General features: G+C 49.2%; 26 non-coding genes across 26 annotated transcripts; all 26 read right to left on the reverse strand.

Moving 5' to 3' along the window:
- Positions 1-29: 29 nt before the first annotated feature.
- On the reverse strand, positions 30-148 carry LOC149765116 (5S ribosomal RNA). Its single transcript, XR_016401468.1, has one exon. It is a non-coding gene; the product is annotated as a 5S ribosomal RNA (ribosomal RNA).
- Positions 149-394: 246 nt separating this feature from the next.
- LOC149765117 (5S ribosomal RNA) lies at positions 395-513 on the reverse strand. The gene has a single exon (XR_016407679.1). It is a non-coding gene; the product is annotated as a 5S ribosomal RNA (ribosomal RNA).
- A 246-nt stretch (positions 514-759) lies between these two features.
- On the reverse strand, positions 760-878 carry LOC149765118 (5S ribosomal RNA). Its single transcript, XR_016406191.1, has one exon. It is a non-coding gene; the product is annotated as a 5S ribosomal RNA (ribosomal RNA).
- Positions 879-1,124: 246 nt separating this feature from the next.
- Positions 1,125-1,243, reverse strand: LOC149765119 (5S ribosomal RNA). The gene has a single exon (XR_016412420.1). It is a non-coding gene; the product is annotated as a 5S ribosomal RNA (ribosomal RNA).
- Positions 1,244-1,486: 243 nt separating this feature from the next.
- Positions 1,487-1,605, reverse strand: LOC149765120 (5S ribosomal RNA). The gene has a single exon (XR_016401924.1). It is a non-coding gene; the product is annotated as a 5S ribosomal RNA (ribosomal RNA).
- A 246-nt stretch (positions 1,606-1,851) lies between these two features.
- On the reverse strand, positions 1,852-1,970 carry LOC149765121 (5S ribosomal RNA). The gene has a single exon (XR_016401963.1). It is a non-coding gene; the product is annotated as a 5S ribosomal RNA (ribosomal RNA).
- A 247-nt stretch (positions 1,971-2,217) lies between these two features.
- LOC149765122 (5S ribosomal RNA) lies at positions 2,218-2,336 on the reverse strand. Its single transcript, XR_016412421.1, has one exon. It is a non-coding gene; the product is annotated as a 5S ribosomal RNA (ribosomal RNA).
- A 246-nt stretch (positions 2,337-2,582) lies between these two features.
- LOC149765123 (5S ribosomal RNA) lies at positions 2,583-2,701 on the reverse strand. The gene has a single exon (XR_016407680.1). It is a non-coding gene; the product is annotated as a 5S ribosomal RNA (ribosomal RNA).
- A 246-nt stretch (positions 2,702-2,947) lies between these two features.
- On the reverse strand, positions 2,948-3,066 carry LOC149765124 (5S ribosomal RNA). The gene has a single exon (XR_016402616.1). It is a non-coding gene; the product is annotated as a 5S ribosomal RNA (ribosomal RNA).
- Positions 3,067-3,312: 246 nt separating this feature from the next.
- Positions 3,313-3,431, reverse strand: LOC149765125 (5S ribosomal RNA). Its single transcript, XR_016412422.1, has one exon. It is a non-coding gene; the product is annotated as a 5S ribosomal RNA (ribosomal RNA).
- A 243-nt stretch (positions 3,432-3,674) lies between these two features.
- Positions 3,675-3,793, reverse strand: LOC149765126 (5S ribosomal RNA). The gene has a single exon (XR_016403614.1). It is a non-coding gene; the product is annotated as a 5S ribosomal RNA (ribosomal RNA).
- A 246-nt stretch (positions 3,794-4,039) lies between these two features.
- On the reverse strand, positions 4,040-4,158 carry LOC149765127 (5S ribosomal RNA). Its single transcript, XR_016401964.1, has one exon. It is a non-coding gene; the product is annotated as a 5S ribosomal RNA (ribosomal RNA).
- Positions 4,159-4,405: 247 nt separating this feature from the next.
- On the reverse strand, positions 4,406-4,523 carry LOC149765128 (5S ribosomal RNA). The gene has a single exon (XR_016406016.1). It is a non-coding gene; the product is annotated as a 5S ribosomal RNA (ribosomal RNA).
- A 246-nt stretch (positions 4,524-4,769) lies between these two features.
- LOC149765129 (5S ribosomal RNA) lies at positions 4,770-4,888 on the reverse strand. Its single transcript, XR_016401965.1, has one exon. It is a non-coding gene; the product is annotated as a 5S ribosomal RNA (ribosomal RNA).
- Positions 4,889-5,135: 247 nt separating this feature from the next.
- On the reverse strand, positions 5,136-5,254 carry LOC149765130 (5S ribosomal RNA). Its single transcript, XR_016406705.1, has one exon. It is a non-coding gene; the product is annotated as a 5S ribosomal RNA (ribosomal RNA).
- Positions 5,255-5,501: 247 nt separating this feature from the next.
- LOC149765131 (5S ribosomal RNA) lies at positions 5,502-5,620 on the reverse strand. Its single transcript, XR_016412423.1, has one exon. It is a non-coding gene; the product is annotated as a 5S ribosomal RNA (ribosomal RNA).
- Positions 5,621-5,866: 246 nt separating this feature from the next.
- Positions 5,867-5,985, reverse strand: LOC149765132 (5S ribosomal RNA). Its single transcript, XR_016401469.1, has one exon. It is a non-coding gene; the product is annotated as a 5S ribosomal RNA (ribosomal RNA).
- A 246-nt stretch (positions 5,986-6,231) lies between these two features.
- On the reverse strand, positions 6,232-6,350 carry LOC149765133 (5S ribosomal RNA). Its single transcript, XR_016411304.1, has one exon. It is a non-coding gene; the product is annotated as a 5S ribosomal RNA (ribosomal RNA).
- Positions 6,351-6,596: 246 nt separating this feature from the next.
- LOC149765134 (5S ribosomal RNA) lies at positions 6,597-6,715 on the reverse strand. The gene has a single exon (XR_016405114.1). It is a non-coding gene; the product is annotated as a 5S ribosomal RNA (ribosomal RNA).
- Positions 6,716-6,962: 247 nt separating this feature from the next.
- Positions 6,963-7,081, reverse strand: LOC149765135 (5S ribosomal RNA). Its single transcript, XR_016412425.1, has one exon. It is a non-coding gene; the product is annotated as a 5S ribosomal RNA (ribosomal RNA).
- Positions 7,082-7,327: 246 nt separating this feature from the next.
- LOC149765136 (5S ribosomal RNA) lies at positions 7,328-7,446 on the reverse strand. The gene has a single exon (XR_016401470.1). It is a non-coding gene; the product is annotated as a 5S ribosomal RNA (ribosomal RNA).
- Positions 7,447-7,692: 246 nt separating this feature from the next.
- Positions 7,693-7,811, reverse strand: LOC149765137 (5S ribosomal RNA). Its single transcript, XR_016406853.1, has one exon. It is a non-coding gene; the product is annotated as a 5S ribosomal RNA (ribosomal RNA).
- Positions 7,812-8,058: 247 nt separating this feature from the next.
- LOC149765138 (5S ribosomal RNA) lies at positions 8,059-8,177 on the reverse strand. The gene has a single exon (XR_016412426.1). It is a non-coding gene; the product is annotated as a 5S ribosomal RNA (ribosomal RNA).
- Positions 8,178-8,423: 246 nt separating this feature from the next.
- On the reverse strand, positions 8,424-8,542 carry LOC149765139 (5S ribosomal RNA). The gene has a single exon (XR_016404533.1). It is a non-coding gene; the product is annotated as a 5S ribosomal RNA (ribosomal RNA).
- A 246-nt stretch (positions 8,543-8,788) lies between these two features.
- On the reverse strand, positions 8,789-8,907 carry LOC149765140 (5S ribosomal RNA). Its single transcript, XR_016400515.1, has one exon. It is a non-coding gene; the product is annotated as a 5S ribosomal RNA (ribosomal RNA).
- Positions 8,908-9,153: 246 nt separating this feature from the next.
- On the reverse strand, positions 9,154-9,272 carry LOC149765141 (5S ribosomal RNA). The gene has a single exon (XR_016402296.1). It is a non-coding gene; the product is annotated as a 5S ribosomal RNA (ribosomal RNA).
- Positions 9,273-9,370: the final 98 nt, after the last annotated feature.

The raw sequence follows: 9,370 nt of genomic DNA on the forward strand, positions 1-9,370 counted from the left end.
AAAAATAAAAAAGCGGGCAAAAAATAAAAGGGGTGCAACACGAGGACTTCCCAGGGGGTCACCCATCCTAGTACTACTCTCGCCCAAGCACGCTTAACTGCAGAGTTCTGATGGGATCCGGTGCATTAGTGCTGGTATGATCGCACCCATGACATGCCCTTCGAAACTCCCTTTTATGACAAAGCAGCAGACCTCGACGGCCCGAGACATTCGCGCTGCCGGGGCCGTTCTGGCGTATGATTCAACGCGCTGTTCCGCTATGCGGCATGGCACCGCCAGTCTCCGGACTCAGTTTATTTTCGGGGGGAAAAAATTATCCGAAGAGGAAAAGCCAAAAGCCAAAAAATTAAAAATAAATATTATCAAAAAATAAAAAAGCGGGCAAAAAATAAAAAGGGTGCAACACGAGGACTTCCCAGGGGGTTACCCATCCTAGTACTTCTCTCGCCCAAGCACGCTTAACTGCGGAGTTATGATGGGATCCGGTGCATTAGTGCTGGTATGATCGCACCCATGACATGCCCTTCGAAACTCCCTTTTATGACAAAGCAGCAGACCGCGACGGCACGAGACATTCGCGCTGACGGGGCCGTTCTGGCGTAGGATTCAACGCGCTGTTCCGCTATGCGGCATGGCACCGCCAGTCTCCGGACTCAGTTTATTTTCGGGAAAAAAAAATTATCCGAAGAGGAAAAGCCAAAAGCCGAAAAATTAAAAATAAATATTATCAAAAAATAAAAAAGCGGGCAAAAAATAAAAAGAGTGCAACACGAGGACTTCCCAGGGGGTCACCCATCCTAGTACTACTCTCGCCCAAGCACGCTTAACTGCAGAGTTCTGATGGGATCCGGTGCATTAGGGCTGGTATGATCGCACCCATGACATGCCCAAGGAAACACCCTTTTATGACAACGCAGCAGACCTCGACGGCCCGAGACAATCGCGCTGCCGGGGCCGTTCTGGCGTAGGATTCAACGCGCTGTTCCGCTATGCGGCATGGCACCGCGAGTCTCTGGACTCAGTTTATTTTCGGGAGAAAAAAATTATCCGAAGAGGAAAAGCCAAAAGCCGAAAAATTAAAAATAAATATTATCAAAAAATAAAAAAGCGGGCAAAAAATAAAAAGGGTGCAACACGAGGACTTCCCAGGGGGTCACCCATCCTAGTACTACTCTCGCCCAAGCACGCTTAACTGCGGAGTTCTGATGGGATCCGGTGCATTAGTGCTGGTATGATCGCACCCAAGACATGCCCTTCGAAACTCCCTTTTATGACAAAGCAGCAGACCTCGACGGCCCGAGACATTCGCGCTGCCGGGGCCGTTCTGGCGTAGGATTCAACACGCTGTTCCACTATGCGGCATGGCACCGCCAGTCTCCGGACTCAGTTTATTTTCGGAGAAAAAAAATTATCCGAAGAGGAAAAGACAAAAGCCGAAAAATAAAAAATAAATGTTATCAAAAAATAAAAAAGCGGGCAAAAAATAAAGGTGCAACACGAGGACTTCCCAGGGGGTCACCCATCCTAGTACTACTCTCGCCCAAGCACGCTTAACTGCAGAGTTCTGATGGGATCCGGTGCATTAGTGCTGGTATGATCGCACCTATGACATGCCCATCGAAACACCCTTTTATGACAAAGCAGCAGACCTCGACGGCCCGAGACATTCGCGCTGCCGGGGCCGTTCTGGCGTAGGATTCAACGCGCTGTTCCGCTATGCGGCATGGCACCGCGAGTCTCTGGACTCAGTTTATTTTCGGGGGAAAAAAATTATCCGAAGAGAAAAAGCCAAAAGCCGAAAAATTAAAAATAAATGTTATCAAAAAATAAAAAAGCGGGCAAAAAATAAAAGGGGTGCAACACGAGGACTTCCCAGGGGGTCACCCATCCTAGTACTACTCTCGCCCAAGCACGCTTAACTGCGAAGTTCAGATGGGATCCGGTGCATTAGTGCTGGTATGATCGCACCCATGATATGCCCTTCGAAACTCCCTTTTATGACAAAGCAGCAGACCTCGACCGCCCGAGACATTCGCGCTGCCGGGGCCGTTCTGGCGTAGGATTCAACGCGCTGGTCCCGCTATGCGGCATGGCACCGCCAGTCTCCGGACTCAGTTTATTGTCGGGGGAAAAGAATTATCCGAAAAGGAAAAGCCAAAAGCCAAAAAATTAAAAATAAATATTATCAAAAAATAAAAAAGCGGGCAAAAAATAAAAAGGGTGCAACACGAGGACTTCCCAGGGGGTCACCCATCCTAGTACTACTCTCGCCCAAGCACGCTTAACTGCGGAGTTCTGATGGGATCCGGTGCATTAGTGCTGGTATGATCGCACCCAAGACATGCCCTTCGAAACTCCCTTTTATGACAAAGCAGCAGACCTCGACGGCCCGAGACATTCGCGCTGCCGGGGCCGTTCTGGCGTATGATTCAACGCGCTGTTCCGCTATGCGGCATGGCACCGCCAGTCTCCGGACTCAGTTTATTTTCGGGGGGAAAAAATTATCCGAAGAGAAAAAGCCAAAAGCCAAAAAATTAAAAATAAATATTATCAAAAAATAAAAAAGCGGGCAAAAAATAAAAAGGGTGCAACACGAGGACTTCCCAGGGGGTTACCCATCCTAGTACTTCTCTCGCCCAAGCACGCTTAACTGCGGAGTTATGATGGGATCCGGTGCATTAGTGCTGGTATGATCGCACCCATGACATGCCCTTCGAAACTCCCTTTTATGACAAAGCAGCAGACCGCGACGGCACGAGACATTCGCGCTGACGGGGCCGTTCTGGCGTAGGATTCAACGCGCTGTTCCGCTATGCGGCATGGCACCGCCAGTCTCCGGACTCAGTTTATTTTCGGGAAAAAAAAATTATCCGAAGAGGAAAAGCCAAAAGCCGAAAAATTAAAAATAAATATTATCAAAAAATAAAAAAGCGGGCAAAAAATAAAAAGAGTGCAACACGAGGACTTCCCAGGGGGTCACCCATCCTAGTACTACTCTCGCCCAAGCACGCTTAACTGCAGAGTTCTGATGGGATCCGGTGCATTAGTGCTGGTATGATCGCACCCATGACATGCCCAAGGAAACACCCTTTTATGACAAAGCAGCAGACCTCGACGGCCCGAGACAATCGCGCTGCCGGGGCCGTTCTGGCGTAGGATTCAACGCGCTGTTCCGCTATGCGGCATGGCACCGCGAGTCTCTGGACTCAGTTTATTTTCGGGGGAAAAAAATTATCCGAAGAGGAAAAGCCAAAAGCCGAAAAATTAAAAATAAATATTATCAAAAAATAAAAAAGCGGGCAAAAAATAAAAAGGGTGCAACACGAGGACTTCCCAGGGGGTCACCCATCCTAGTACTACTCTCGCCCAAGCACGCTTAACTGCGGAGTTCTGATGGGATCCGGTGCATTAGTGCTGGTATGATCGCACCCAAGACATGCCCTTCGAAACTCCCTTTTATGACAAAGCAGCAGACCTCGACGGCCCGAGACATTCGCGCTGCCGGGGCCGTTCTGGCGTAGGATTCAACACGCTGTTCCACTATGCGGCATGGCACCGCCAGTCTCCGGACTCAGTTTATTTTCGGAGAAAAAAAATTATCCGAAGAGGAAAAGACAAAAGCCGAAAAATAAAAAATAAATGTTATCAAAAAATAAAAAAGCGGGCAAAAAATAAAGGTGCAACACGAGGACTTCCCAGGGGGTCACCCATCCTAGTACTACTCTCGCCCAAGCACGCTTAACTGCAGAGTTCTGATGGGATCCGGTGCATTAGTGCTGGTATGATCGCACCCATGACATGCCCATCGAAACACCCTTTTATGACAAAGCAGCAGACCTCGACGGCCCGAGACATTCGCGCTGCCGGGGCCGTTCTGGCGTAGGATTCAACGCGCTGTTCCGCTATGCGGCATGGCACCGCGAGTCTCTGGACTCAGTTTATTTTCGGGGGAAAAAAATTATCCGAAGAGAAAAAGCCAAAAGCCGAAAAATTAAAAATAAATGTTATCAAAAAATAAAAAAGCGGGCAAAAAATAAAAGGGGTGCAACACGAGGACTTCCCAGGGGGTCACCCATCCTAGTACTACTCTCGCCCAAGCACGCTTAACTGCGAAGTTCAGATGGGATCCGGTGCATTAGTGCTGGTATGATCGCACCCATGATATGCCCTTCGAAACTCCCTTTTATGACAAAGCAGCAGACCTCGACCGCCCGAGACATTCGCGCTGCCGGGGCCGTTCTGGCGTAGGATTCAACGCGCTGGTCCCGCTATGCGGCATGGCACCGCCAGTCTCCGGACTCAGTTTATTGTCGGGGGAAAAGAATTATCCGAAAAGGAAAAGCCAAAACCCAAAAAATTAAAAATAAATATTATCAAAAAATAAAAAAGCGGGCAAAAAATAAAAAGGGTGCAACACGAGGACTTCCCAGGGGGTCACCCATCCTAGTACTACTCTCGCCCAAGCACGCTTAACTGCGGAGTTCTGATGGGATCCGGTGCATTAGTGCGGTATGATCGCACCCAAGACATGCCCTTCGAAACTCCCTTTTATGACAAAGCAGCAGACCTCGACGGCCCGAGACATTCGCGCTGCCGGGGCCGTTCTGGCGTAGGATTCAACACGCTGTTCCGCTATGCGGCATGGCACCGCCAGTCTCCGGACTCAGTTTATTTTTGGGGGAAAAAAATTATCCGAAGAGAAAAAGCCAAAAGCCGAAAAATTAAAAATAAATGTTATCAAAAAATAAAAAAGCGGGCAAAAAATAAAAGGGGTGCAACACGAGGACTTCCCAGGGGGTCACCCATCCTAGTACTACTCTCGCCCAAGCACGCTTAACTGCGAAGTTCAGATGGGATCCGGTGCATTAGTGCTGGTATGATCGCACCCATGATATGCCCTTCGAAACTCCCTTTTATGACAAAGCAGCAGACCTCGACCGCCCGAGACATTCGCGCTGCCGGGGCCGTTCTGGCGTAGGATTCAACGCGCTGGTCCCGCTATGCGGCATGGCACCGCCAGTCTCCGGACTCAGTTTATTGTCGGGGGAAAAGAATTATCCGAAAAGGAAAAGCCAAAAGCCAAAAAATTAAAAATAAATATTATCAAAAAATAAAAAAGCGGGCAAAAAATAAAAAGGGTGCAACACGAGGACTTCCCAGGGGGTCACCCATCCTAGTACTTCTCTCGCCCAAGCACGCTTAACTGCGGAGTTATGATGGGATCCGGTGCATTAGTGCTGGTATGATCGCACCCATGACATGCCCTTCGAAACTCCCTTTTACGACAAAGCAGCAGACCTCGACGGCCCGAGACATTCACGCTGCCGGGGCCGTTCTGGCGTAGGATTCAACGCGCTGGTCCCGCTATGCGGCATGGCACCGCCAGTCTCCGGACTCTGTTTATTGTCGGAGGAAAAAAATTATCCGAAGAGAAAAAGCCAAAAGCCGAAAAATTAAAAATAAATATTATCAAAAAATAAAAAAGCGGGCAAAAAATAAAAAGGGTGCAACACGAGGACTTCCCAGGGGGTCACCCATCCTAGTACTACTCTCGCCCAAGCACGCTTAACTGCGGAGTTCTGATGGGATCCGGTGCATTAGTGCTGGTATGATCGCACCCAAGACATGCCCTTCGAAACTCCCTTTTATGACAAAGCAGCAGACCTCGACGGCCCGAGACATTCGCGCTGCCGGGGCCGTTCTGGTGTAGGATTCAACACGCTGTTCCGCTATGCGGCATGGCACCGCCAGTCTCCGGACTCAGTTTATTTTCGGGGGAAAAAAATTATCCGAAGAGGAAAAGACAAAAGCCGAAAAATAAAAAATAAATGTTATCAAAAAATAAAAAAGCGGGCAAAAAATAAAAGGGGTGCAACACGAGGACTTCCCAGGGGGTCACCCATCCTAGTACTACTCTCGCCCAAGCACGCTTAACTGCAGAGTTCTGATGGGATCCGGTGCATTAGTGCTGGTATGATCGCACCCATGATATGCCCTTCGAAACTCCCATTTATGACAAAGCAGCAGACCTCGACGGCCCGAGACATTCGCGCTGCCGGGGCCGTTCTGGCGTAGGATTCAACGCGCTGTTCCGCTATGCGGCATGGCACCGCGAGTCTCCGGACTCAGTTTATTTTCGAGGGAAAAAAATTATCCGAAGAGGAAAAGCCAAAAGCTGAAAAATTAAAAATAAATATTATCAAAAAATAAAAAAGCGGGCAAAAAATAAAAGGGGTGCAACACGAGGACTTCCCAGGGGGTCACCCATCCTAGTACTACTCTCGCCCAAGCACGCTTAACTGCGGAGTTCTGATGGGATCCGGTGCATTAGTGCTGGTATGATCGCACCCATGACATGCCCATCGAAACACCCTTTTATGACAAAGCAGCAGACCTCGACGGCCCGAGACATTCGCGCTGCCGGGGCCGTTCTGGCGTAGGATTCAACGCGCTGTTCCGCTATGCGGCATGGCACCGCGAGTCTCCGGACTCAGTTTATTTTCGGGGGAAAAAAATTATCCGAAGAGGAAAAGCCAAAAGCCGAAAAATTAAAAATAAATGTTATCAAAAAATAAAAAAGCGGGCAAAAAATAAAAGGGGTGCAACACGAGGACTTCCCAGGGGGTCACCCATCCTAGTACTACTCTCGCCCAAGCACGCTTAACAGCGAAGTTCTGATGGGATCCGGTGCATTAGTGCTGGTATGATCGCACCCATGATATGCCCTTCGAAACTCCCTTTTATGACGAAGCAGCAGACCTCGACCGCCCGAGACATTCGCGCTGCCGGGGCCGTTCTGGCGTAGGATTCAACGCGCTGGTCCCGCTATGCGGCATGGCACCGCCAGTCTCCGGACTCAGTTTATTGTCGGGGGAAAAAAATTATCCGAAAAGGAAAAGCCAAAAGCCAAAAAATTAAAAATAAATATTATCAAAAAATAAAAAAGCGGGCAAAAAATAAAAAGGGTGCAACACGAGGACTTCCCAGGGGGTCACCCATCCTAGTACTACTCTCGCCCAAGCACGCTTAACTGCGGAGTTCTGATGGGATCCGGTGCATTAGTGCTGGTATGATCGCACCCAAGACATGCCCTTCGAAACTCCCTTTTATGACAAAGCAGCAGACCTCGACGGCCCGAGACATTCGCGCTGCCGGGGCCGTTCTGGCGTAGGATTCAACACGCTGTTCCGCTATGCGGCATGGCACCGCCAGTCTCCGGACTCAGTTTATTTTTGGGGGAAAAAAATTATCCGAAGAGGAAAAGACAAAAGCCGAAAAATAAAAAATAAATGTTATCAAAAAATAAAAAAGCGGGCAAAAAATAAAAGGGGTGCAACACGAGGACTTCCCAGGGGGTCACCCATCCTAGTACTACTCTCGCCCAAGCACGCTTAACTGCAGAGTTCTGATGGGATCCGGTGCATTAGTGCTGGTATGATCGCACCCATGACATGCCCTTCGAAACTCCCTTTTATGACAAAGCAGCAGACCTCGACGGCCTGAGGCATTCGCGCTGCCGGGGCCGTTCTGGCGTATGATTCAACGCGCTGTTCCGCTATGCGGCATGGCACCGCCAGTCTCCGGACTCAGTTTATGTTCGGAGGGAAAAAATTATCCGAAGAGGAAAAGCCAAAAGCCAAAAAATTAAAAATAAATATTATCAAAAAATAAAAAAGCGGGCAAAAAATAAAAAGGGTGCAACACGAGGACTTCCCAGGGGGTCACCCATCCAAGTACTTCTCTCGCCCAAGCACGCTTAACTGCGGAGTTATGATGGGATCCGGTGCATTAGTGCTGGTATGATCGCACCCATGACATGCTCTTCGAAACTCCCTTTTATGACAAAGCAGCAGACCTCGACGGCCCGAGACATTCACGCTGCCGGGGCCGTTCTGGCGTAGGATTCAACGCGCTGGTCCCGCTATGCGGCATGGCACCGCCAGTCTCCGGACTCAGTTTATTGTCGGAGGAAAAAAATTATCCGAAGAGGAAAAGCCAAAAGCCGAAAAATTAAAAATAAATATTATCAAAAAATAAAAAAGCGGGCAAAAAATAAAAAGGGTGCAACACGAGGACTTCCCAGGGGGTCACCCATCCTAGTACTACTCTCGCCCAAGCACGCTTAACTGCGGAGTTCTGATGGGATCCGGTGCATTAGTGCTGGTATGATCGCACCCAAGACATGCCCTTCGAAACTCCCTTTTATGACAAAGCAGCAGACCTCGACGGCCCGAGACATTCGCGCTGCCGGGGCCGTTCTGGCGTAGGATTCAACACGCTGTTCCGCTATGCGGCATGGCACCGCCAGTCTCCGGACTCAGTTTATTTTCGGGGGAAAAAAATTATCCGAAGAGGAAAAGACAAAAGCCGAAAAATAAAAAATAAATGTTATCAAAAAATAAAAAAGCGGGCAAAAAATAAAAGGGGTGCAACACGAGGACTTCCCAGGGGGTCACCCATCCTAGTACTACTCTCGCCCAAGCACGCTTAACTGCAGAGTTCTGATGGGATCCGGTGCATTAGTGCTGGTATGATCGCACCAATGATATGCCCTTCGAAACTCCCTTTTATGACAAAGCAGCAGACCTCGACGGCCCGAGACATTCGCGCTGCCGGGGCCGTTCTGGCGTAGGATTCAACGCGCTGTTCCGCTATGCGGCATGGCACCGCGAGTCTCCGGACTCAGTTTATTTTCGAGGGAAAAAAATTATCCGAAGAGGAAAAGCCAAAAGCTGAAAAATTAAAAATAAATATTATCAAAAAATAAAAAAGCGGGCAAAAAATAAAAGGGGTGCAACACGAGGACTTCCCAGGGGGTCACCCATTCTAGTACTACTCTCGCCCAAGCACGCTTAACTGCGGAGTTCTGATGGGATCCGGTGCATTAGTGCTGGTATGATCGCACCCATGACATGCCCATCGAAACACCATTTTATGACAAAGCAGCAGACCTCGACGGCCCGAGACATTCGCGCTACCGGGGCCGTTCTGGCGTAGGATTCAACGCGCTGTTCCGCTATGCGGCATGGCACCGCGAGTCTCCGGACTCAGTTTATTTTCGGGGGAAAAAAATTATCCGAAGAGGAAAAGCCAAAAGCCGAAAAATTAAAAATAAATGTTATCAAAAAATAAAAAAGCGGGCAAAAAATAAAAGGGGTGCAACACGAGGACTTCCCAGGGGGTCACCCATCCTAGTACTACTCTCGCCCAAGCACGCTTAACTGCGAAGTTCTGATGGGATCCGGTGCATTAGTGCTGGTATGATCGCACCCATGATATGCCCTTCGAAACTCCCTTTTATGACAAAGCAGCAGACCTCGACCGCCCGAGACATTCGCGCTGCCGGGGCCGTTCTGGCGTAGGAATCAAC

The sequence above is a fragment of the Phoenix dactylifera genome, chromosome 4, assembly GCF_051530095.1.
Source record: "Phoenix dactylifera cultivar Ajwa chromosome 4, Ajwa_hap1_PhDact_Kaust_v1.1, whole genome shotgun sequence".
In the NCBI taxonomy this organism is placed as follows: Eukaryota; Viridiplantae; Streptophyta; class Magnoliopsida; order Arecales; family Arecaceae; genus Phoenix; species Phoenix dactylifera.